The sequence below is a fragment of the Castanea sativa genome, chromosome 8 (assembly GCF_040712315.1).
Source record: "Castanea sativa cultivar Marrone di Chiusa Pesio chromosome 8, ASM4071231v1".
NCBI classification, from domain to species: domain Eukaryota; kingdom Viridiplantae; phylum Streptophyta; class Magnoliopsida; order Fagales; family Fagaceae; genus Castanea; species Castanea sativa.
The window spans coordinates 22964614-22992025 of record NC_134020.1 but is presented as its reverse complement, the minus strand read 5'-3'; the positions used below and the strand labels follow the sequence as shown (position 1 = coordinate 22992025).

General features: G+C 34.1%; 1 pseudogene; it reads left to right on the top strand.

The window, feature by feature from the left end:
• Positions 1–696: 696 nt before the first annotated feature.
• On the top strand, positions 697–5010 carry LOC142605711 (geranylgeranyl pyrophosphate synthase, chloroplastic-like; annotated as a pseudogene).
• Positions 5011–27412: the final 22402 nt, after the last annotated feature.

Genomic DNA, 27412 nt, shown 5'->3' with positions numbered 1-27412 from the left:
AGACTTATTTTTAACCCAAAATTATCGGACTACTTAATTGAACCTAATAAAATAATATTTCCATAATTTTTTCCCCACTTTTCTTTCTTTCTTCTACATAATTTGAATTACACATTTAACTTTCATATTTGCAATTTTCTTTTCTATACTATGAATAAGATATTAATTGAAAATATTATTATTATTATTATTATTATAAGTCTAAAAAGTTAGAATGCCAAAAATAATTATTAAAATAAAAGAATAAAATAAAGAAAATGTTAATGAATAAATAATTTTACAAGATGATGAATATTATGATAACATTTAGTTAGATGATGAATATAATATAATAAATTATTATTTTGGCTCATATATTATGTATTATTACTTTTAAATTTAATTAATTTGAATGCGTATGTTATAAATAGAGATTACTTTGATTTATTTAGTTAGCTTTATTAAATATTATTATATAAATAATTGTTAAATTAATTAGTAACTAAATATATTTCAAATTTATAATGAATATTTCTTTTTTATGTATATTTATAATTTAACAAAAATTATTTAGTATTTGTGTATATTAGAGCAATTAAAATCTCCTATAAAATTAAAAATTAAAAATGAACAACTCAAAGACAGATAGGTAATAGACTCATGGATCAAATTTTATATATATATATGTTTGCACAATCATTGACAATAATAATTTTTTAACTTGACTTTCAGCAAGCCAGGTAGGTACTACGCATCAATGGAGTCCAGGGCCTCTCTCATTAGAGTCATTACACCAAAAAGAAAAAGAAGTAGAAGAAGATACAGGAACATAGAAACAGAGATCAAAAAACACAGAAAGAAATAAGCCTTCGTGCAAGGAATTGCTTCAAAGTTCAAAGCATGAGAAAGATGAGCTTTAAGAATGTTGTTCATACTTGGGTCAAAACTTGTTCCAGATCTAAACCCAAATCTCAACCCTTCTCATCTCTCTTTGACTCTGCCGACACTCTCAAAAGAAAGCAACAAAAACAACAAGAATCAGAATCAGAATCAGAATCAAAACCAGCCTTCAGTCTCGAAACCTACATGATCCTGAAAATCAAATCAATCAACGAAGCTCTGGACGCCGCCATTTCACTCAAAGACAAAGAACCCCGCGAGCTCCACGGGGCCATGCGCTATTCCCTCCTTCCCGGTGGCAAGCGAGTCTGCCCACTCTTCTGCATCGCTTCCTGCGAGCTCGTCGGCGGCACTGAATCCATGGCCATGCCCGCGGCTTGCGCCGTCGAGATGATCCACGACGTGGCTCTCATCCAAGACGATCTCCCTTGTATGGACAACGCTCATCTCCGCCGTGGAAGGCCCGCCACCCACAAGGCATTCGGCGAAGCCGTCGCCATTCTCGCCTGCGATGGCCTCTTAGCCTTAGCTTTCGAGCACATTGCCTTGTACACACCAACAACCGTGCCCCCAGCGAGAATAGTCCGTGGAATTGGGGAGTGAGCGAGGTGCATTGGAGCTCAAGGAGCTGTTGCAGGCCAACTGTTTGATATAAGTTCTCAGAGAGAGTCTAACGTGACGTTGGAGTATTTAGAGTACGTTCATCTGCATAAGACCGCGGCAATTCTGGAAGGAACAGCGGTTCTTGGAGCTATGTTGGGAGGTGGGTCCGATGAAGAGGTTGAAAAAATTAGGAGTTTCGCGAGATATGTTGGGTGGGGTTTTCAGGTAGTGGATGACATTCTTGATGTGACAAAATCGTCGCAGGAATTGGGAAAACCGACAGGGAAGGACTTGGTGGATGGGAAAGTTACGTATCCGAGGCTAATGGGTGTTGAAAAGTCGAGGGAGTTTGCTGAGAAATTGAACAAGCTGGCTCTGGATCAGCTTTCTGGGTTTGATACGAAGAAAACGGTGCCGTTGGTTGCATTGGCCAATTACATTGCTTGTAGGCAAAAGTAATATAGGTATGTATCAATGTGTCCAATCAACCCAAACCAAGATCTCTTTTACATTACTATTATTAATGGAATATTTAATTTCCGATTTTATGCTTGGTATAATTGTACTCTTACTCTTTGTGTGCGCTCAAATTCTGGCACACAAGGACACAAAGATAAATACTACTTGTATCAATAAAATTGCAGACTTGTTAGACCCTCATCATTCATCATTTAGGACCAGAGTGCCTACTAATCTTATATTCCATAGAAATACTATAATCTGTGCCCTGTAACATTTGGGCTTCAAGAGAACAAAAATTGGCTTTGTTACAATTATGTACTTTCATGTTTTTTTTTTCAGGGTCTAGAATTTTGTTGCTTAGGATTTTACGTCCTGCTGATGAAACATCTTAAAGTGCTTAATGGGTTTTTATTATTGAATTTATAACTTGAACCATGGACTGGGAAAGTGGAATGCTTTAATTCATTTGGGTGGTATTTTTTTTTTTTTCTTTTATCCTGAAGATTATACTTTAGTTATTTGCTTTTCCATCTCTGTGTATTATCCAATTGGAGGTTTTGGTTTGTGGTGGCTATTATAATAACAGTTTTGGAGATATTTACAGTTTATTGATGAGTCTGGACTTATAATATGTTTGCTGGATTTTACTCATATATATATATATTCTATCTAGGATATGTGGTTTAAATCAGATTGGTCAAATTGTGGGAAAGCCTGACTTGGCACCAGTGGCATGGGTGAGAAGGTTTGTGACCCCCTTTGGTAACTTTCAGCTTTTTCTGGAGGAGTTGGGTCAGAGTAGTGGCAACATGTTTGAAAGATTTGAAATGGATCCTCTTAATTCTGATTTAATTAACCAGGTGCCACATGCACACAACTTACTCTCCAATAGAGAGAAATATATATGGGTTATTCACACCATTACTTGTCAAAGGAATGATTAATGTTCCAATCATGCCAGCTGATAATTGATGTAAAGGGTGAAGCCCCCTAAATTCACATGTTAATATTCTTAGCCGGTTTTTTGGATGGCTGAGTGAAAACGAACATGACTTCAGTAAACAACAAAGTGATGCTATTTCTCCGTTGTCTGAACCAACTTCTAAACCATGTATACCTGATCATATTCTGAATGCTGAAATAACTGGGCAACATTGATCACATTGTCTGGTTGCTTTTGCATACTTCAAATTGGAGTGGACCTAAAATGCGTAGTAAATAGCATATTTGTTTGGGTAGTAATTTATTGAATCATTGAGGTGATTAAAATGCCTAAACATATCTAGTCTTTGGTGCTCTTCTCACTCTAGACAAAGTAAGAATTATGCTTATTAGATAACAATGTTAGATGAATATGAATAAATTAGCTTTTCTAATTCAAATCGAGAACCAAAACTTAAATTGGAGTGGTGATGTTTTTGGGGTTGAAAATAACGGGATTATAACTTGAAGGCTATTCTTTACACACAAGCTCAGAGCAAAATAAAACTTGATTTTTACTAATCAATGTCAACGTTTGTGGTTGCGATAAACATATGTATAATTGTTGTTAAGTATTCTGTGCATTGGATGAGTTGGCATCTTGTTTATTATATTGTTAATGTCGAACTAAGTGAAATCACTGTCACATTAATTTGTAATTTGTTTTTTCAGTAGTAAATTGGTAGTAATATAACATTTCCCCACAGAAAAGGCTATCTAAATACATAAACACAAAGACTTCATTCAGAAACTAAAAACAACATAATTTCATCAAAGTAGTAGCAGTGTCATTGAAGAGGTAGAGTTTTCTTCCACTTTAACTTCCACCCCTTATGATTGTGATACTTCTTCTCACTGCTTCTACTACCTTTAAGGCCACAAAGACAACAGTTTTAACGAAGCTCCTAAAAATCTGAGCTTTGATCTGACCTCTCTTGGGGGGGAGGCTTGTGGTTTTGGAACAAGCAGAAGCCATAGAAGTAAAAGTAGATGGTAATCTACAAAGAAGCAGAAGGGACAAGCAGAGCAAGAAAGCCAAAAGAACAGGGACTTTGATTACCGAAGAGGAAGAAGAAGCTGAATAGAGTGATAAGAATGAAGAGGTTGGTAATGTTTTTATAGGAGTGCAGAAGAGCAAGAATGAGAGTTGAAGGATGATGAGAAAGAAGAGGTTAATTATCTACAAAGAAGCAGAGGAGACAAACAGAGCAAGAAAGCCAAAAGAACAGGCACTTTGATTACTGAAGAGGAAGAAGAAGCTGAATAGAGTGATAAGAAAGAAGAGGTTGGTAATGTTTTTATAGGAAAGCAGAAGAGCAAGAATGAGAGTTGAAGGATGATGAGAAAGAAGACGTTAATTATCTACAAAGAAGCAGAGGGGACAAGCAGAGCAAGAAAGCCAAAAGAACAGGATCTTTGATTACTGAAGAGGAAGAAGAAGCTGAATAGAATGATAAGAAAGAAGAGGTTGGTAGTGTTTTTATAGGAAAGCAGAAGAGCAAGAATGAGAGTTGAAGGATGATGAGAAAGAAGAGGTTGGTAATCTACAAAGAAGCAGGGGACAAGCAGAGCAAGAAAGCCAAAAGAACAGGCACTTTGATTACTGAAGAGGAAGAAGATGCTGAATAAAATGATTAGAAAGAAGAGGTTGGTAATGTTTTTATAAGAAAGTGTAGAAGAGAAAGAATGAGAGTTGAGGGATAATGAGAAAGAAGAGGTTGGTAATCTACAAAGAAGCAGGGGACAAGCAGAGCAAGAAAGCCAAAAGAACAAGAACTTCGATTATTGAAGAGGAAGAAGAAGCTGAATAAAATGATAAGAAAGAAGAGGTTGGTAATGTTTTTATAGGAAAGTGCAGAAGAGAAAGAATGAGAGTTGGAAGGATGATGAGAAAGAAGAGGTTGGTAATCTACAAAGAAGCAGGGGACAAGCAGAGCAAGAAAGAAAAAAAGAAAAAAAGAAAAAAAAAGTAACTTCGATTACTGAAGAAGAAGAAGAAGAAACTGAATAGAATGATGAGAAAGAAGAGGGTAGTAATGTTTTTATAGGAAAGTGCAGAAGAGCAAGAATGAGAGAGTTGAAGGAGCTTGAATAAGAAATCTAGCTTAGAAAGTTTGTGTAAGTTATGGTTAGAGCCGGCGCTATTTATAGATTCTAATTTGATAAATTCACCCCCTAGTTCAATTGTAATTACTAATTGCACCATGAGGGTGCCTCTGAAATATCAAGTTCTCGAAATTTTTCATCATATTAGGACGTCATCAACCAACAATCCACGCGGTTGTGTATTTTGTATAAACGCGGTTAGTGTGTGTAATTCCACGAATGAACAAAAAGGGACAAGTAGCTATATGGGATTAAAATTGATTGGGGAAACTTTTGACAAAATGGAATGGAAGGTTTTGTACTTTGTTGCGGTCCTAAATCATTATAGGCATTAATTTCTTGTCTTAACTACTCTCTAGAGCAGAAAATAAAGGAGACCTAAATGGTTTCAAAGATAAACAAGAGATGTCAACCCATTTCCCACGCCATGTCAACCTTTACAACAACAATCCACTCCCTCCCTAAATTCCCTTGATTTCTCCTAATTAACAATAGAAACAAGAAATAATATTCCCTGAGGTTTTAGAAATTTCTCTACAAGAGCCTAGGCTTGGAAAGTTAAAGACATGTTTGGTTACTTATGGGTTTGTATTCATTTTCATTTTTCATTTTTTATACTCATTTTCTCTTCTCAAATCCTATACTCATTTTTTCCAACTCATTTTCTGTTTGGCACCATTGTTGGACTAGTTTTTGTTTTTCTCAAATCCCTTTATTTTGTAACAAAACCATTTGTCATTGTCACCCGCTGGAAACCATTGCCACAACTCCAAAAATAGACCAAAACCAAAACCCACTGGAACCACTGTCACAATCCAATACATAGCCCAGATCTCCACTTTGCAAGCCGTAATCTCACTGGAAAAAACCAAACCCAGCTCGGATCTCCACCAGGAAACCCATCAATACAAACAAATTTCATCAAATCTCAACACAAAAAGAAAAAGGAGAGAGAGAGAGAGAGAGAGAGAGTCAGCAAAACATAGCCCACAAACGAAACCCCAAAAGCAAGCGGAAACCTCAGAAATAGGCCACTAGCAGTGACCATCGGCCATGGGTCCGATCAGATTTCACTCACTCAGGAGAGAGAGAGAGAGAGAGAGAGAGAGAGAGAGTTATATTGAGAAGACAAGTCACTCTTGGTGGGCCTCATAAAGTTGGTTTTTTTTACGAAAATGCCATGTATCCATTTTCACTAAAAATGAAGATGCTCAAAAATTATTTTAATTTTCTGTATTCAAACCCAATTTTTTTGGATACTAAAAATGAAAATTGAGTACAAATTTGCAAACCAAACCAAATTTTTGTGGAATGAATACAGAAAACACAATTTTTTTTCTTTAAAACTAAACAAGCCCTAAAGTCCCACCACAGGCAAGTAGGCTGACCCTTGTGAAATCTCTCCTTGCAGCAATCCCCGCATACATGGATTCACATTTTTACTTTCCAAATCAGTAATAAGCTCCAAAATTTATTACTCTAGGAATTTCACTTCCAGAAAAACAGGAAATTCAAATTCCTATAGCCCAATGTCCTAGGCAAATAAATGCAAACCAAAAGATTGTGGTGGTTTTGGAAATAGGAAAATGGAGGATACAAACATGGCACTTTTGGTTAAGTTGGGCTGGTCCAAAGCCTCAAATCAAGACAAAGTTTACGTCAATATTCTTATGGCAAAATACTTGTAATGAAAAAACTTTCCATAGTTCATTGCTTTGGAAAGGTATCTAGAAAACTAAACCACTAGTGAAGAAATGTGCTTACTATCAAGTTCTTTCAGGTTCTGATACCAACATTAGGGAGGATACTTGAAATCCGCCTACCTCTGGGATCAAACATACAAGTTCAAAAACCCTAGTCCTTCAATTTAACAAGAGAGGAAAAACTTATAGAAAATCAAAGTACATGTGAGACTCAAACTCTTGTTTTGGAAAATTACTTGGGATGTTCTCCCCAGCAAAGTAGCCTTGAATAGGAGATGGTCCAAAATGGACCTAAACTGTGTTCTTTGCAATCAACCCTCAAAATCTTAGAGCATCTTCTTATCCATTGCCCCTTCACAATCACCATTCACCAGCTGGTCGCTCACAGTTTGGCCCATCGATGGGTCCATTTTACCAAGTGATCTTATGAAATGCATTATTTTCCCCCCAAAGTCTGAAGGTCCCAAAGGAAGAATGCAATAAGTTTACCTTGTTTACTACTATACTCTTTGATAATATGTGGATCGAGGATTCAAAACCAAGGCAAAATTTGCCGAACGGTATAATTCTGAAATAAATTTAGGTGGATGGCATGCGTTCAAAGTTTATTAGTTAGGTGGACACTTTTTTGGAAATCGAGTTAAACAAAATCGACTTCAAGCCAAAATCAAGTTTAATATACTCGACTTTCAACCAAAGATCAAGTGGATAAAAGGGAAAGTCGAGTATAGTAAACTTGATTTTGGCTGGGATTTTGGTTGGAAGTCGATTTTGCTGTACTTGATTTCGAAAAAAGAGTCCAACTAACTAATAGGTTGAACGCATGCTCTCCACCTAAAATTTTCCCATTATTATACTATTTGGCAAATTTTGCCCAAAACCAAACTACTTTTGTATGTCACATCCTTGTACCAAAGAAGGCTACTGAAAACATATACAAAGCCTATTTTGATCACATTGTTGCATTGTCTGCTTTAAAGTCTCCGGTGGCTACCAAATGGCATCCTCCTCCAAACTGAGTAGAGATAAACTTTGATGTAGCAATCCCTCACTCTTCCACAATTGTTGTTGTCTATAGAAACGAAGTTAGAGAGGATCTTTTTGCCCGTTCCTCTCTACTACCTCCCTCTAAGCCTACAATGTGAAGTTCAGGCAACTATCTTAACCTTGAAGCTTGCAATTCATCGCAAGCTTTGCTTTTTATTGTTTGAAGGTGATTCTAAAAGTATGATTAAGGCCTTACCGCTTTGCCCCTTTCCTCCAAATTTGTTGTCTCCCTTTACTTCATATTATTAAGTTGTCTTTGAGTTTCTTTATTTGCTGGGACTTTATTTTTGTAAACATAAACATTAAATTTCTGGCACACAATTTGGCGCAATGAGTTGTTCATCATTGTATTTGGGATAGAGCTTTAACAATCTCTTTTCTTTATGCTTGGGTCTCTTTCCCATAAGAAAGAGATGAGTCTGAGCCTCTCTCTCTCTCTCCTTTTAACATATTATTCTTATATTTAACAAAAAGTTATTCCAAACTATTGGGATTTGGGACATTATTGACCATGCATGGGTGATGTTGCCTTGCCAATTTGTTGGGTATAGAATAACAAAATCAAAGGTTGAGTGATGCATAAGCTAGCAGAGATAACCCTAATTTGAACCCAACTAGGATGTTTATAAGATAATTTGTTTCCAATGGTTAAGATATATTCCAAATTACAAGGGTAGAAAGCTTGGTTGCTTTCTCCGCTGATTGATTAACTCTTATTGATTTAGTTGCAATCATTTCTATCCAAACTTAATCACCCTTGGGTCCAAAGAAAACTCTTTTTAAATGAAGAATTTAACCCTTTATAATAGTACTTTTGATAGTAATCAAAAGGGGCCCAAAAAAATTACTTTTGAAAATTTTTCAAGTGCTAATTAACTTAGTAGTTTTTGTTATTGTTAGGGTCTTTGTTGTGCACGACCACTTATTAGCCATTAAAGGATTCGTCTTGCTCTACCTAGATTTTTTTTTTTTTTTTTTGGAGTCTAACTCAGAATTCAACATTGGTTCAAAGAATACCGATGCTATCAGGGCACTTCTTTAGTCTATAAGAGAAACTAAATCCAAAATCTGATAAGCAAAACACATGTGATAATTAAATGAACTTGATTTGTGTTCAACTAGGGCTATCCAACCCACCTGGCCACCAGCCCAACCCGTCCTAGCCCGATTCGCCGCCACCCGATCCAACGTCTCTGACGATTGGACGTGGGTCCGAACTCTCTAATCCGACTCCACGCGAGTCGGTTGCTGGTTTTATGTTTCAAAACCTGTGACACCTGACCTGAACTGAAACAATCATCCTCTTCGGCAAATATTACGAATTTTGGATCGAATCCGGCAAGATCCGGTGACGTTCTAGTGTTCCTCAGCTCCGATCCAGTGTTCCTCGCTCAGATCTACTCTCCTCCTTCAGATCTACTCTCCTCCTTCGCTCAGATTTGCTTAAATCTGGCGGTATTGGGTTAGATTTGACTTAGATTTACACAAATCCGGCAGTATTGGGTTAGATTTGACTTAGATTTACTCAAATCTGGCTGTTCTTGGTTAGATTGGACTCCGATTTACTCAAATCCGACGATAATGCGTCAGATCCGGTCGGCCTTCAACTCAGATGGACGAAGATACATCTTCTCCTCCGCTCGCTGTCGCTTATCATCAGACTCGACCGGCCCGACCGTTCGCTCCCCTGAGCCCGCCCAACTCGACCCGTGGTGGTCGACGGTCGGTTGCGGGTCCATTTTTGTTCCACTCGATGTAAGCGGGTCAAGTCCGGATTGAGGCCAAAACCAACCCAGACCGACCAGTGGACAGCCCTGTGTTCAACAATAAGACAAATATCAAAATAACATAAGTCCAACAATGAGAAGAATATATATAATGGGCATTCAATATGATCAAACAAATTATTCAAATTATTATACTTCCAATGATAAGATGAAACATAATAATGTGTCAAGTGATAAGTTTGAATATGGATGAAAGAAAGAGGTAGACTTCAAATGTTTTGAAAAGAGAGGATGTCTTCAACTGTGTGCAACAATAAGTTGTTCAAATTACCTTATGGTCCATTTGGATTGAGGAGGAGGATGGGGAAATAGAGTAAAGTGGAGTAGAATTGGTCCAAAATTAGCTTATTTTCAGCCAACTCTACTCTACTCTCCCTCCCTCTCCCCTTAATCCATGGGTTTTTATTAACCAACTTAAAGGGGAATGAGTCTCCTCAATGATAAGTATTTCCCTCCTTTGAGAATGATATTTAATGAGGTATGGAAGAATATGTTCTTATAACAAAATTTAGCTACAAAATTTGTTGTAGTCTTAAGCTACAAAATTACTTAATATCTTTTTATTGGATGTGAATTTTGACAAAGCCACCATTGGATCACATCTTCTTCTTATATCCTGCATGTTTGCAAAATTTCTAAAAATTAAAGATCAACAACTATGTCATCAATAAATTGTTTAAATTACAAGTTTTTATAATTTAAAATTATGTATAAAATATAGATTTATAGATCATATAAATTATAATAAATAATATTCAATTGACACAAAATTTGACATGTGTATTAAGAGCATAAAGAACATGCAATTCAACGATTAAATTTTCAAAATATTTTGTTATATTGATTTTGTTGATTAGGCTACAACTAATATTGTAACTAAAATTTGTCCATTTTCTTATATAATTGAGTTTGGATGGTGATAATGATAGTGATAGTGAGGAATGAATTTCTTGGTGACAAGGATAAGGTCTCTCTCCAAACTAATTTGGAGAGAAATTCTTTAAACTCCTCTTATATCTTATTATTGGATGTGAATTTTGAAAACCTAATCGTTAGATTATTACATATTCTTTATGTTCTTAATATACATGTCAAATTTCATTAAAATCAGATGTTATTTATTATTTTATTAATAAGTTAATTTTTTATGCATAAGTTTAGATTATAAAACTTTGAAATTTAAACATTAAATTGATGACATAGATATTGATATTTGTAGTAACTTTGAAAAAAAAAAAAAAAAATATATATATATATATTGTTTTTGTCTAAAAGAGGTAAGGAAGAAAGATTTAAGTCACTTGATCATCTTTGCAAAAAGATGTAGACAGTCCTGATTGTTACAGCTAGTGTTTACTGTTTAGTCTTACGTAATGCTAAATGTTTGATTTTACAAGAGAGAGATGGCAGTCAGTTTGCTTAAAACCCTTTTATTTTCTATTAATTACAACTTACAAGCATGAAGTAGTTATTCTTCATGCTTTAATTACATATTATGAAACATACATTGGGCATTTTTGCAATTGTGTATTGTCAAATTCAATACGAAAGCTTTAAACTATGTCATTTTATTTATTCAATCCCCGCATATAATATTGTGGCCAAAACTAAAAGCTAAATATGAGCAACCCAGTGCAAAAACACCACCTGCACGTGTTTTGATTTGAGTTCATACTACACATTCGCAGCAACTTCGATCTAATTAAGTCAACCAAATGAAATGCCGGTCTCAAAGGGATAGTGTGTCGGCAGTGGTGGCTCCGGGATTATTTATCAGGGTGTTTTTCGGTGGGCTTGCTCTGTTACAATTTTTTTTTCTTCAGATTCTCTGTTACAATTTTTTCTTTTTTAGATTTAAGTTCGAATTTTTTTTAGCTTTTTCTTTTTGCTTGAAAGCAACGTTATGAATACCGTTTTGGACCATGTTTTGGTTTGTTTGTGGAACGCAATATTTCAGTACAGATCTATTTCGACGTACCGTTTCAGGGTGTTTCGGGGTTTTTAAAAAAAATTAAAAATAATATATATTTATATTTTCTTATACAACATAAAATTATTGATCTAGATAAATAAACCTCAAATAAAACAAATAATTTAGTTTTTCTTTTTTGACACTCAAATCATTTAGTTATTACATAACAATTACTGTTTTAGAATATTAAAACATAAATATGTAATTAAATAATGAAAAACAACAACAAAAAATAGTACAATAAGAGTGTATATATATATATATATATATATATATATATATATATATATATATATATATATATATATATATATATATATCATATTGGGAAGAGGCAAGACTCAATAAATAAGTTTGAAAGAATATTTTGTTAGCTTTTTGAGTTTTGTCACGTGGGTGGAGTTAGCAAGCTAAAAGTCTAAAAAACAAACTAAAGAAAAAACTAGAGTAAAAAAAGAAAGAAGAGGTAGACTAGCAGAACGTCTGAGACGAAGTAAAGAAGACGAAAAGGAAGAAGAAGAAAGGGCGACCTTTGCAATAGCTGGATTTGTTTTTTAGGCATTTAACGCATGTAATGACATGTTGTGCTAACGAGTTTGTCAATTTAAGAGTTTTTCTTTTTTTCTTCTAAAAACTGGTACCAGCCAAAATGTAACAAATAATCTACTAAAATTTAATTTTATTGGTATAAAAATTTTTTGAGAGTGTTCCTAAAAAAGGGTGTTCCTAATTTTTTTTAAAGGAAGATAAATAAATTTTTTTTATTATATATATATATATATATATATATATATATATATATATATATATAAAAAGAAGAATTCAGGTCAGGGTGGTCCTGGGACCACCCTGACCTATATGTGGCGCCGCCAGTGTGTGTCGGATATACAGACGCTACCGCCTACTTGCTACTTGTAACATATATTATTTGATAAAGGGGCATCCCTTTATCAAGCTGCAAAGCGACATTCCTTAGTACCAATCAACCTATTTTTCCTTGAATAATGTTGTTAAATTAATGCATGGTGTGACACATAGATAATAACAACAACAAAAAAAAAACCTTAATTTTCAATTTCTGATTTGACAGTTGTCTCTCATGTATAACATAAAAACCTTAACTAATAATAATAATAATACTGTTTTGTAAAATATTTGACAAAATAGTATTGCTCCAAATAGTTTCTAAAGCCCTATAATATCCATAAGATCTTGCAAGAATAATTTGGTCTTTTGTGTTCAAAACGCTGCAAGGATCATTGTTTTATTAATGCCTGAATATGATTGGTTGATCCATGATCTTATCATAGGCATGCATGCTTAGGATAATCCAAGATTAAGTTTAGTTGGTCACCAAAAAGAATAGTTAGATTTTAATTGGAAGATAAAATCATATTGGTTGTTTAATTATAGTAAACATACAAGCACTTGATAATTCCATGTTGATAATGTTGTCTTTTTAATTAAAATTCTAAATAATTGTATTTATCTAGTTGAATAATACATTACTATTTTGTTTGATTAATTAGATTGGCACCCTCCTCCCCACTCTTGTTTCAAAGCCAACTTTGAAACAATCAAGGCGCTAGCGCTTAGGAGAGCAGTGTCCTTTGCACAGCAGATTGGGTTCGACTCACTTGAGTTTGAAGGTGATTTCAAATTGGTGGTGAAATCTCTTCTTTGAATCTACTCATAACTTGTCCAAGTACAAAAGATTATACTCATACATTTTACTTCCATTGAAAGAGATAGAACTATACTTATTAAATAGTAGTGTTAGATGTTGCATATGACTATATTGGCTTTCTAAATTCATGTAAGTGACCAAAACTTAAATGGAAGATATAGTGGGATACTAGTATAAGATAGTTTCTATTGAAGTGGTGATGTTTTGGGTTGAAATTTCTTAGCCCAGTTTCTCTTTTACACAAACAAGTTGAAAGCAAAATAAAATAGGATTTATACTAATCAATGTCAACATTTGTAGTGGCAATAAACATATCTGCAATTTTTGTTGAACACTGGATGGATTGGAGTCTAGTTTATTATATTGTTAACATCGAACCGAGTGAAATCAGTCACATCAATTTATAATATATAATTTGTTTTTTCAGTAATAAATTGGCAGTAATATAACATTTCCCCGCAGAAAAGGGTATTGAAATACATATTGACAAACACTTGGTTCTGAATTTAAAAACAACATAATTTCATCATAATAGCAGTGGCGTTGAAGAGGCCGTGTTTTCTTCTGCTTTAACTTCCACCTGTGAATTTATGATACTTCTCACTGCTTCTACTACCTTTAAGGCCACAAAGACAATAGCGTTAACGAAGATCCTAAAAATTTGAGCTTTGATCTGACCTCTCTTGGGGGGGAGGCTTGTGGTTTTGGAACAAGCAGAAGCCATAGAAGTAAAAGAACAGGAAGAGGAGAGAGGATGTGAAGATCTAGCTTACATGAAAGTTTAAGTAGTGCGTAGTGGAGGATTTTGGGGGCTAATTATAGGCACCCCACCGAGTGCAATTGTAATTACTAACTTGTGCCGTGTGGCAGTGGGTTGCGTCTTTCAAATATTTCCTAATTTTCTAGAATCCAAAGGCATGTCATCAAAAACAAAGCAAAAATGACTCCTGACGCGATTTTGTCACAAAAGTCGGGATGCGGTTTTGTATTTGCCATGTGTATTATTTCCCATATCAAGTTACGAGTTGCACAGGGGGACTCATAGTAACAGTAACGGAAAATATGATCTCTATAAGATATATATATATATATATATATATATATATATATATATATATATATAGCTGCTTTTCAAAGCCTAAATTAATAAGACAAATTCTTATCTGGAATACAGGAGTGGAAAGTTTGGATTTATATATAGCTGCTTTTCAAAGCCTAAATTAATAAGACAAATTCTTATCTGGAATACAGGAGTGGAAAGTTTGGATTTCTCATCTAATTGTTTTACTCTTGTAAGCCTTCTTAAGTCAATCTACCTATCCAAACTGCATGTATGTTACTCTTGGTAGTAAAGAATATATTTTTCATAAATTCTAGGACGGCATAAAAACCTAACTTTTGCCATATTAATCAACTTGACAAATTGTGAGCTATAGAAAAAAAGTTGTAAGCCAATATGAAAGCGAAAGACAACCAATAATTTGGTATAACAAGTAGGACGGCATAAAAACCTAACTTTTGCCATATTAATCAACTTGACAAATTGTGAGCTATAGAAAAAAGTTGTAAGCCAATATGAAAGCAAAAGACAACCAGTAATTTGCTATAACAAGTTAAAGCTTATGTTGTACCAATAGTACGTACTTAATATCCATCTATTTTCTATCGATTTATTTTGTTCTATTTTCTAGCATATGCTTGATTATTCTTCATACATTAGTTATATATTATAAAACATATATTGAGTATGAAAAATTATGCAATATTTTGAGAGTACAATATTGATTTACTCCTTACTATTACATAAATAATGGATCTTCTCATAATTTTTTTTAAAAAAAAGAAAAACCTTTATTATATTAGAGGATGGAATAAGTCATTATTATATTTCTAAAATATAGTATAATTATCTCATTGTACATTCTTGTTCAGCCCCATTTATAACTGAATGCCCAAAAGCCAAATATGATTAACCTAGTGATTCACTTGCAAAAATACTTTGTTATCCTTCACATTTGCAACAACTCTGTTGTTTCCAATAGGGGTGTGCATGGGTCAAGTTGGGTTGGGCTGAGGGAATTTTTCAACCCAACCCACATTGTGGGTTAAAAAAAATCCAACCACCCATCATAGAGATCCAACCTAACTAACCCAATCCACATGTATCGAGTTGAACTCATGGGTCGAACAATTTTTTTTTGTAATTACTATTATTTTTTTTGAAACTAAACTAAAACTTTCATTCAACTAGTCAAATGAAATACACAAGAAACAAAGCACAAGCTACAAAAACAGAGCATAGCAAACAAGGTACACAACAACAACCTAGACCACAAAAACTAGACTTCCTTTAACATGTTCCTTCAAATCTAGCCTTGTCTTCAATCCAATCAGGAATGATTGCAGTCCAAACATGTTCCTCGGTAGAGTGTTTTGCAATTTGGGCAAGTTCGTGGGCTTATTTGTCGCTATCCCTACCAATATGTCTAACTTCTGCCTCTTGGAAACTAGGCAGATTTTGCAAAATACCTCTCACAATATGGCCAATCACATTTCTCACTTCCTTAGCCTCAATTACTTGAATTGTCTGAAGCGAGTCCCCCTCGAAAATGGCCTTTTCCAAGCCCAGATTTTTTTGCAAGGATGATTCCTTATTCCATAGCTATGGCTTCTGTTTCCTCCATTGCCATTTATCCCGATAGAGGTATGCATTTTGCTGCCACCACCTTCCTTTCCCAATCTCTAATTATAACTCCCACTTCGGAGTGGCCTTCAACAGAGGGAACAACCCCATCCATGTTTATTTTGAAGTAACCCACAAGGGGGGGGGGGGGGATGTCCATGCTTTCTCTTTTCTCTGAGGATTGTTGATATCCCAATTTCTGGTCCCCTTGAACTTTTTTATCATTCGGATTGCTGTCCCCTAAATGTGATCCTCAAAAAAACCATTTCCCTCATGGACAACTTGATTTCTATTGTACCATATCATCCAGGCTACAGCAAAGAAAATCTCCATGTCCTTCTGAGTTCCTTTTTCTAGAAAATATATTGCCAAATCCATTATCTCCCTTGTTAAGGACATATTTTATATAGTTGGCTAATCCTTTGACAAAATGCACTTTACTTGTATGTGGGTAGATTTAGTATGTGTTTAATACTTCAAAGAGCATTTTGTTCAAGTCTAGTATTAATGCCATGAAGATTGGACCAAGAAACAAGTGAAGAAAATGTGTTCACTAAAGCTGGACAGATAGCTCGACACCTGCGGACAGCTGCTCGACAGATAGTTATCTATCGAGGTTTAATAAGGCTCGACACTTGCTATCTATAAAGGTATCTATCGAGGTTACGGAAATCAAAATTTTCAAATCTGATTTTCGGCCCATGCTTTTGTATTTGTGTAAGGTTTCTTTTCTCACAATCCTAAGCATATATAAGGCTTATTTTGGAGGCCGTCACATAAGAGAATACAAGGAGAACATATGCAAAAGGTGACTGAAACCTTATTCTCTTTGAAAGAAGCTACTGCGTCTTTTGTTCCTTAGGGTTTTGTAACCAAATGCTTCTTGATCTTCATTGTTGATGAAGTGAAGAACTTTACAGCCAACATTCTTCTTTCTCAAGTTGGTGAGTGAGTCACGTACTAGGATCTGTGCATCAAAGGGTTTTGATCATATATTGAAGAGTTCAGAGGTTCTGAAGCGGTAGAAGGTTTTTGCTGTGTGTTCATCTACAGGATTGTAGAGTCTAAGGACAAAGGCTTTGTAATAGATCTGAAATTTCTCTTTACTATAGTGAATTGCATTTAGGGAAAGTTTCCCCCCAGGTTTTTTACTGTGAAATTGGTTGGTTTAATTGGTTTTACTGGGTCATCATATCTTGTCTTATTTATTTTTTCGCTGCATTGTTTTTGACATGATATTGATGTTTGTCTGTTTTTAACAAGTTTATTCATAATAAACCTAATTAACAACTTGGGTTTAAAACTTGTTAATTCTATCAACTAGGGTCTAAATTTCCCAACATCCCTGTTGCTTTCATTCAAACAGATTGGGCAGTCATTCCATTTGCTCCAAACTCTTTTAGCAGCTTCATAATGGACAATTGCATGCTTAGTTGACTCCGTTCCCCATTGCAAATAGGGCAAGTAGGATTCACTTGAATTCCCCTGTTGCAAATATTCAACATAGATGGGATGGACTTCATGCATAGTCTCCAGGGAAAAATTCTCACTTTGGCCAGGATGTTCAAGTGCCACATCTTTTTCCAAAGGGGAGCACATATGTCTCCCGCTGAGGTTTCACCTCTTTCAGGCTTCTCTACTATTCTTCTAGCAAAAAAAAAAACGCACTTTTCACCATGAAGATTTATTTTTTATTCTTCACCCACATTAATTGGTCCTCCTGTGGGTAGTGAGGAATTGGGATGCTGAGGATATTTCCCACTTCAAAGGCAAAGAAAATTTTGTCTAGAATGTCCTTTCTCCATCTTCTTGTGTCTTGGTCGATTAAGGCCAATACCATGGGGAAGTCTCCAAAATCTTTCCTGGGGGAGATGACTTTATCGGTTGATGATGTTGGCAACCATCTATCATCCCATATATGGATTGTCTTCCCATTCCTCACTCTCCATCTTGTTCTTTGTTGTATAATCTCTATGCTCTTGTGAATGCTTCTCCAAGCATAGGAAAGCTTACTGCCTATGCTTGCATTTAAGATATCCCCATTTGGGAAGTACCTTGCTTTGTACATACACGCCATTAGCGATGCAGGATTTTCCAACATCCTCCAACCCTGCTTTGCCAGCATAGCCAAGTTGAAAGCATAAAGATCACGAAATCCCATGCCGCCCTCTAGTTCTTATTTGCACATTCTTGACCAGTTGACCCATGCCATTTTATATTCTTGATTCTTTTGCGCCCACCAAAAATTTCGCATCATCCCCTCAATGTCTTCACAAAGACCTTTTGGAAGTAGGAAACACACCATTGTGTATGTGGGTATTGCCTGAGCAACAGCTTTTATAAGGATTTCTCTTCCTCTTATCGATAATAGTTTCTTTTTCCAACAAGCCATCTTCTTCCCCCCACGCTCCCTAACTTTATTGGATATTTGTTTCTTTGATCTTCCAATCATCGAAGGTAGACCCAAGTATTTTCCTGGTTATGCATTCTACATTGAGCCCAGCGTTTCCTTGAGATGCTCTTCCACTATTATCCTTGAGATGCATTGCATTCCAACTAATCTTCCTCTTCCATTGTTATTGTGCTTTGAGATGCAAACTCTGAGACAAAACCAAAAAAAAAGACAAAATAAATTATACAATGGAATTTCAAAATCCAAAAGGCTTATATAACAATTAAAAATTATAATTATAAAAAATTACTTTGTTGAAAAATTACCCGACTCAAGACCCTCATAGGATTCAACTTCATCAATTGATGCTCGGAGCTCAATTATATCAGTAGCTCTTAACCAATTCTAAGCACAAAACAACATTTATATAGTGTTTTGTACCAAAGAGCTTCAAAGTTGATCCAACACACGATCCCCAGTATTAAGGGCCTATTTGAATACCGCTTATTACTAAAAAATGAAAACACTGTAGCAAAATAATTTTTAAATATGTAAATAATGCTGTGGGACTTAGTTTTAAAATTGTTTTTTTGAAAAAAAAGTAGTTTGTGGGTCCTATAAACAGTGCATGGGACCCACTAAAAAAATAAAATGCCCCACTGAGAAATGCAAACGCGCTTCCCAAATGGAGGCCAAATGCTAACTTACCAGCAATTGTAGAGAGTGGAATGGCTAACAAATCACGAGCAACTTTTCAGAGAACCCGATATTTTGAGGAATTCACCTTCCACCATTCCGAAATACAAAAATTAGGAGAATCTTCTTCCACTCCATTAGCCAAATATCTATCCACCTCTTATTTGCTTTCCAAACTATCTTCCTATGCCAAATGCATCTTATAAATAGATTTCACCATTGCATGCAAATCTTGCTCAGGTTTAATCTCAACATTGTTTGAAGAAGTGTCATCTTGACCTTTCCCATTTGAATACCCATCACAAACACAATTGTGTTCACACATATGAACAAGGGCCATTTTCACCTTTTTTGCCATGTTCTCCACCACTGCTCCTAGATTCCATTTGATAAAAACCAAAACTTTACAAACCTCAACTTGTACCTTGGGTCTGGCACAATAGCAACAAACAACATCAAATTAAGTTCTTCATTGTACCCCCAATACTTATCAAATTTCTCATGCATATCCCTTGCCATCATACTCAAAAGAGGATCTTCACTTTCATGCAAGTTTGTCAATTCAGTCTTCATCACACAAAGTTCATGAAAAAATAACTTAGATGTGATGTATAAAGAACCAGAAAATCGTAATGTAACTTCAAAAAACAAGTTCAAAAATTTCACAAACACCTTCACATTATCCCAATCCTCAAAATCAAGTGGTCCTAATATTTTTTTCCCACTTCCATCATCCAAGAAGTAACGAATAATTGTGCGCAAGGACGAACCCAGGATTTCAAGTCAGAGGTGGCTAGAGTGTAAGAAAAAAACTCCATATAGTATTAACAAATTATAAATACACAAAATTGTTGTTTCATAATACATTAAGATGCAATCTTCTACCAACAAAGACCAAAAAACAAAATAATAGAATTTTTTTTTCATACTAGACTAGCTAAGATTTTATTTATTTTTTGAAGTTAGAGCATTCACAATAGTGGTGCTAAAACTTTTAGCTTTTAGGACTTCAAAAAGCTAATTTATCTATTTTACCATCTCACTTTACAATACACCTAACATCAAATATTCTATTTTTTTACCACTTCATTTAAAATAATATAAATAACTCATTAAAATAATAAAGGAAGAGAGAAAATTTGAGTTTTTTAATTGAAGGTAGAGAGATAATCTTAATAATTATTTTTAACAACTTAGTACAGTCAACTATATTTATACCAGTTTATTGTAATTGCAAAAAATTTAGCTTTAGCTTCTCCAATAACACATGACTTTTTTTGTTCTTTGGAGGTAAAATAGTTTTTTTTTTGGGGGCTAAATTACAATCACCATTGTGAATGTTTTTATTGTTTTTGTTAAGTTTCTGGGTCGGACGGTTGCTAGTTGGAGGGAGCCTAAGGTTTTGGAAAGGGAAAAACTACAAAAATGATGTATATAATTTGTAAAATTTTTCAAAAAAAGAAAAACAAAATTGGACCAAGGGGCCAAGCCTCCTTGGTCTCCACCTGCGTCTATCCCTAATGCTAATCGTCATCAATGAAATGAGTAGTAAGGCACAAGTAATTAATATTTTGGATCGAAGTGTAAGTATCAGTGGTGTGGAAAATCCTTTGAGTAGACTTTGCCAAAAAAATTTCAACCTATCCCCTCTCCATTGTATAAAGTCTGATACAACTATAGTGCCTAGGCTGTAACAGTAGTGCGAGTTGGGACAATGAACCAAGGCTGTAACACACAACTATAGTGCCTAAACCCTTCACGCTTAACAAATTTAAATTGCAATTCATCCACAGTAATCATCCTAGCAAGTGCTTCCCTACACATGCTCTCATTGTTGCTTACAGCAATAAGACTGTTACTATTAGCACCATCCGCATCATCACTATTTTTAGGTCTGTAGACACTTGATTTTGCACTCATAATTTAATCAAGGAAGATGACTAGAATGACCATTCATATACCCAAAATTCATGATTGTATTACATGCATTAATTCATTCATTGCATATTATAAAAATGTTCTTGAGGTTCTAACAATTGCAACGATATTCCCGATTTCCAAATTGGACCGTCAGATTGAAAGATATCACATGATCAAGTTTGCACAGTCTGCATGCAATTTGTTTAGGTGGAACCAACTACACATGATTAATTTAAATCAATTCTGATTGGCTAGAAAATTAAAATTAATTAAATAATTTTGTAATTGGGTGTTAGTTAGTATTAAAAATAGGCTTGCTTGCATGGGAATAAAAAGGATAATCAGGTAACAACAAAATTTTGGATAATCAAGACTTTTTGGAGTGTTTATTTACAATATAATCATTGCTATAGAGACCCAAATCATCAGAAAATGAGTTTAATTTTTAGAATATGAATAAAAAAACACATCTAAGTGCAAGTCCTGGCTCAAAAAACCTCAAAAAATGAGTCCAAAATGGACTGAAACTCAAACGCGGGTCCAACACCCAAGAGGGCCATTCGGTACTCTTGGAGTGCCGATTGGCACACATGTAGGCCACATCTCGAGGGCCCCTAGATTAAGATAAATTTTATCCTTTTTTATTTTTTTAGAGATGAGGAAGTGTCCCAGTTCGTATTTTGATCGTTCAGCTAATTTTTCGAATCATCCCAGCCTTTATAAATAGAAGGTGCCTTTCAAAATTCAGCACACTTTTTCATGCTTTCTGACCCCTGTCTTTCTAGCTCTTCTTTTCTTTTCTTTTCTCTCTTACGTTAAAGACATTCTGGAGGCTCTTACCTTAGGAATTTCTTTTTTCTAAGAAAAATATGTTAGTCTTCAAAGAGTTGAATAAATTTCTTTAAATCCTAAAATATCCTTTCACTAAGAAGAGCACACTCATGCAAGAAGTAGTCTATGTCTTTTCCTTTTCTAGTCTTTTCTTTTGTTTGATGATGCATGAATAGGTTTAAGATGTTTTATTATTTCTGATTTTTGATATAATTGCCATGTTTTGTTTGAAATTTTTTCTTTAAGTATGCTCTTAGATGATTTGTTGTTATGATTTTTCTCTTGAATCTCAAAATCTGCTAATTATCAAAGATCTCTTTACACTAAAACCTAATTTGAATTTTTTTAACACATAAAATTGATCTGTATTTTTATTAAATACAGATCTGATTTTTTAACACACAAAATTGATTTGTATTTTCATTAAATACAGATCTAATTTTTTTAAACACATGAAAACTGATCTGTATTTTCATTAAATACAGATCTAATTTTTTAACTCCAAAAACTGATCTGTGTTTTCATTAAATGCAGATCTAATTTTTTTAACTCCAAAAACTTATCTATATTTTCATTAAATATAGATCTGATTTTTTTTTAAGAAAAAGTTTTCTTTGATACAATTGCAAGATTTTGAAATTTAAAAGCAGAAATAAATGTTAGGTTGAAGTTTTGTATTTGTGATGCATGTAAAATAAATTTATCTAATGTGCATGAATCCTCTTCCAAAAAGTTATTTTATTTTATTTTAAGTCCAACAACAAATCTAATTTTTTTTTACATATAAACCAAAAAATCACTTTTTTTATTGTTCAAAACATATCTGATTTTTCTTGATAAAATCTTTTTTTTTTAACTTTACGTAAAAACAGATCTGACATTTTTTAACAAAAATCTTGTTCTTTTCTTTACATTAATATAGATATATTTTTCTTTACAAATCTAAATTTTTTATCTACATAAAAACATATCTGATTTTTCTTTACAAATCCCAATTTTTTTAATTCACCAAAAAGATCGAAATTTTTCTAAAAAATATGATACATTCATAAGATAGATTTATTTGAGTTAGTGTTAGTCAAGTGTTTGTCATGTATATGCAATATATCATTCACATCATGCAAAAAGGGTATACAGGTCATTAGAGTTCAAAAAACTAGACTCTGTCTGGGCGGAATGGGTGCCTAACACCTTCCCATTCCATAACCTAGTCCCCAAACTTAGGATTTTTGGATAGGTAGATCTGTGCTTTGTCTTTCTTTTTATTTTTGGTAGATTGTAACTAGGACAAAAGGCTTTGTATTCTTTTGCATAGATTGTAAATAGGAATCAAAACCTTGTAAGGTTCATATAAATATATATATATATATATATTTTTTGTATAAAAAATAAGTGGCTACTCCACACCACTTACCCAAAAAGAGAGGTGCCTTTTAAAGCACCCAAATCTCTTTTTTGAGAGCACCCCAAATTTCCGCGGTCTCTCACAAGGTCTAAAGGCTAAAGTCATTTGAGTCATATCCTCCTTAGTCCTATTAGGATATTTTTTACACCGACTTTCCAAATGAGTTTTAAGTTAGTAATGCCATAACTTTTTGACTTGACAACATAAGTTTGGCCACAATACTTACATTCAGCTCTCTCACCTTCAAATAAGATGAAGTGCCCATGTATATGATGTTTGGTTAGTTTTTTTGTAACTTCTATGGGAGGGAGATTTGAGGTAGCAGCATAAGTATTTGTTGCCGCCGTTTGAGGCGCCTCATTCATGGGAGTGGGTGCTACAGGAACCTCATTTTGTGCTGCATTGAGTTTCAAATGCCATCTATAAATATAAATTTAAATTTTTTTTAAAAAAAAACTCAAAGATTAGTATTGATCAATGTTATTACTTCTGTTTCGGACCCTGTTTTAGTTTGTCTAGTTGAATGGAATATTTCGGTACCGGCCTATTTCGGCGTACCATTTCAAGGTGTTTCGGGGTTCCTAAATACATATATATATATGAACACACACGTATACAACATAAAAGTTTCAATTTAAAGAAGTGTTACTATTATATAAAAAAAATGAATTTAATTATTTTTTTAAAATTAAATAAGTAAAATTTTTTATAAATTTTTTTTATAATTGTCTACAAATAAAATTCACATTTTGGATAATCCTAAAAAATACAATAAATGTGAAAGTCAAGGTACAAAAGTTCTTACATTTTAATTAGTATATGAATCTTAAAACTATAATAATAAAAAAAGTATTATATTCACAATATTTTCATAACAAATTATAGGTGTCTAGTTATTATTAGTTTTAATTTAAACCTAAAATTAAAATTACTTTTTTGTTTATCAATAACAGCCAATATCAACTTATTATTTACAATTTATTGTGTAAGTATTGTGAAAATGTTATCAATATAACATTAATACAAAAGTAAAAACCATTGTACATTGTACTCAGTGAGGGAAATAAAAATAATACCTCTAATTGACATTTGCTTTTGGATTTTATTTAACTTTATTTGTCATTTCCAAAGTTACTCACGTGATGGGCTCAGAAAAGTTGAAATTTGAAATCAATAAAAGAGGATAGAATAGATAGAAGACATCAAGACACTCAAGAGTCAAGACAATAGAAAAATAAAAGATCAAAAGAGTGAAAAGACCAGTCCCACAAAAGCACAAACCAGTGGATACAAAACGAAGAAGAAGAAGTGGCTTGGGACGCTGGGTTCATTCAGGTAAACGGCGGGCCGGCGTCGTTTGGACCTTTACTCCTTTTATTTCTTTTTTCTTTTCTTTTTTTTTTTAACAGGCCAAATCCTGTACCGGCCGGAATTTACATCTCGGTTGAAATTGGCCGAAATTGTCCGGATTGGCCTGAAATAACCCGAAATCTAACCTGAGGTGGAACATGGGGTATTCTGGTACTGGTTTGCATACCAGTATGATAAATTCTGGCTAAAACGAAACGGTATCAATAACAATGGTATTGATGTAACTCTCTAAAGGCAAATAACATTAATGACTAAAAAACAATATTAACAACAATAGAGAAAGGGTCAAACAGAGACAAACCTACAAAGCCATAGAGAGAGAGAGAGAGAAAGGGACACAACAAGTCAGCAAAAGAAAGAAATTGCAAAGTAAGAAAAAGACCTATGAGTTGAGACAAAGCAAAAACATTTAAAAATAAATAAAAAGAAAACTAAGAAATCAACAAAGAAAAACTAAATACCAATCCACACAACAAGAGAGAGAGAGAGAGAGAGAGAGAGAGAGAGAGAGAGAGAGAGAGAGAGTTGAGTACCTGTACCTCACATCGAAAGAAAGAACCACTGCTAGAAGAGAGAACCATTGCTGAGGTGGTGACAATAGCTAATGGCAGTGGTGACTCACTTGAGGGAGAGAGGGTTAGTGCTCAAGTAGGAGTGGAGTGGGAGTACTGGTGGCAGAGAGAGAGAGAGAGAGAGAGAGAGAGAGAGAGAGAGAGAGAGAGAGAGAGAGAGAGAGAGAGAGAGAGAGAGAGAGAGAGAGAGAGAGTAGATCTTGTTCTGATAGCATCATCAGCATCAGCTATTCTAAAAGAATTCTATTTTTACACATCAAAAAGTTACTTTTCTATTTTAACACACCATTTTATAGTTCACTTACTTCAAATATTCTACAATTCCATACAACACATTAAAATAATATATACAATACATTAAAATATCCTTAAAATTTTCATACAATACAATACCAAAAAAAAAAAAAAAAACCTACAGTACCACCCACAACCCACCACCACCACTACCCGCAGCCCATCCCACCAAATTGGAACCCCATCACCACCGCCAGAAACTACCACTACCTCAAACCCACCACCACCCAAAATCAATAAACTACCATAGTAACCAAAACCCAAAATTAATTAGCAAGCACTAGTCCACCATATCCAAAACCCAAAATCAACCCAACCACCACACACCGCCAATCAGCCCACAACCACCGCAACCCATCAAAATCATCCCACTAGCAACCCATCAAAATTAAACAACCACAAAAAAAAAAAAAAAAAAAACCCTTAATTTTCCATTGGTATCATATCTATCAAAACAAGAGAGTGCTGATTACGTTCTTAATATCCGATTTGACAGTTGTCTCACGTTTATAACATAAAAACCTTAATTAATGTTAACTTGAGAGGTTTAGGACCAAACTAGCATAAATTTGCATCCATGAGTTTGAACCTTGATTACGTATTGCATGACATTGCCGTCTAGCAAATATAGGTTTTTTTTTTTCTCTATAGCTTAATAATATTGTTTTGTACAATATATGACAAAATAGTGTCATTCCCAAATAGTTCCTAAAGCCCAATGATATCCATAAAATCCTATAAGAATAATTTGGTCTTTTGTGTTCAAAGCACTGCAAGGATTATTGTTTTATTAATACTTGAATACGATTGGTTGATCCATGATTGTATCATAGGCATGCATGCTTAGGATAATCCAAGATTATATTTAGTTGGTCACCAAAAGGAATAGTTACATTTTTAATTGGAAGGTAAAATCATATTGGTTGACTGGTTGTTTAATTATAGTAAACATTCAAGCACTTGATAATTCCATGTTCATAATGTTGTCTTTTTAATTAAAATTCTAAATAATTGTATTTATCTAGTTGAATAATACATTACTATTTTGTTTGATTCATTAGATTGGCACCCTCCTCCCCATTCTTGTTTTAAAGCCAGATTTGATTCTGCAATTTTCAAAAATTCTAAAGTGTGCCGGTATTGGAGCGGTTGTACACGCTAGCTCTTGTGGGTATGTCATGACTGCATTAAGTCGGAGGATCACTCTCCACCATAAAATGTCGAAACAATCAAAGCGCTAGCGCTTAGGAGAGCAGTGTCCTTTACACGGCAGATTGGGTTCGACTTTCTTAAGTTTGAAGGTGAGTCCGAATTGGTGGTGAAATCTCTTCTTTGATTCTACTCCTAGCTTGTCCGAGTTCAAAAGGTTATACTCATTCATTTTACTTTGAAAGAGATAGAATATACTCATTAAATAATAGTATTAAATGTTGTATATGACTAAATTGGCTTTCTAAATTTATGTCAATAACCAAAACTTAAATAGAAGATATAGTAGGATACTAAGAGTTTGTTTGGAATTCACTTATTTTGTTAAAACTAAAAAGTTTTTGCTAAAAGTACTGTAGATAAAAGTAAAAGTTAATTGAAATAATACAGCGAAACTCACGAATAATAACAAAAATAAGTTGAATAGTAAAATAAGTTAGAAAAAATATTTTTTGACAAACACACACTAAAGTGTGTTTGGATACCGCTTATTTTGCTGAAACTGAAAAATTATTGCTGAAAGTAATATAAATAAAGGTAAAATTCAGCTAAAATAGTACATCGAGACCCATGAATAGTGTTAAAATGTGCAATGGAGCTCATGAATAGTAGCAAAAAAAGCTAAATAGTTAAATAATTTTAATTTTTCATTTCAATCTAAACACACACAAAGTGTAAGATAGTTTCTATCGAAGTGGTGATGTTTTGGGGTTGAAATTTCTTAGCCCAATTTCTCTTTTACACAAACAAGTTTAAGGGTTCATTTGGTTGAAGGAGTGGAAAAGCAAGAGGATGGAAAATTAGTGAGAGGA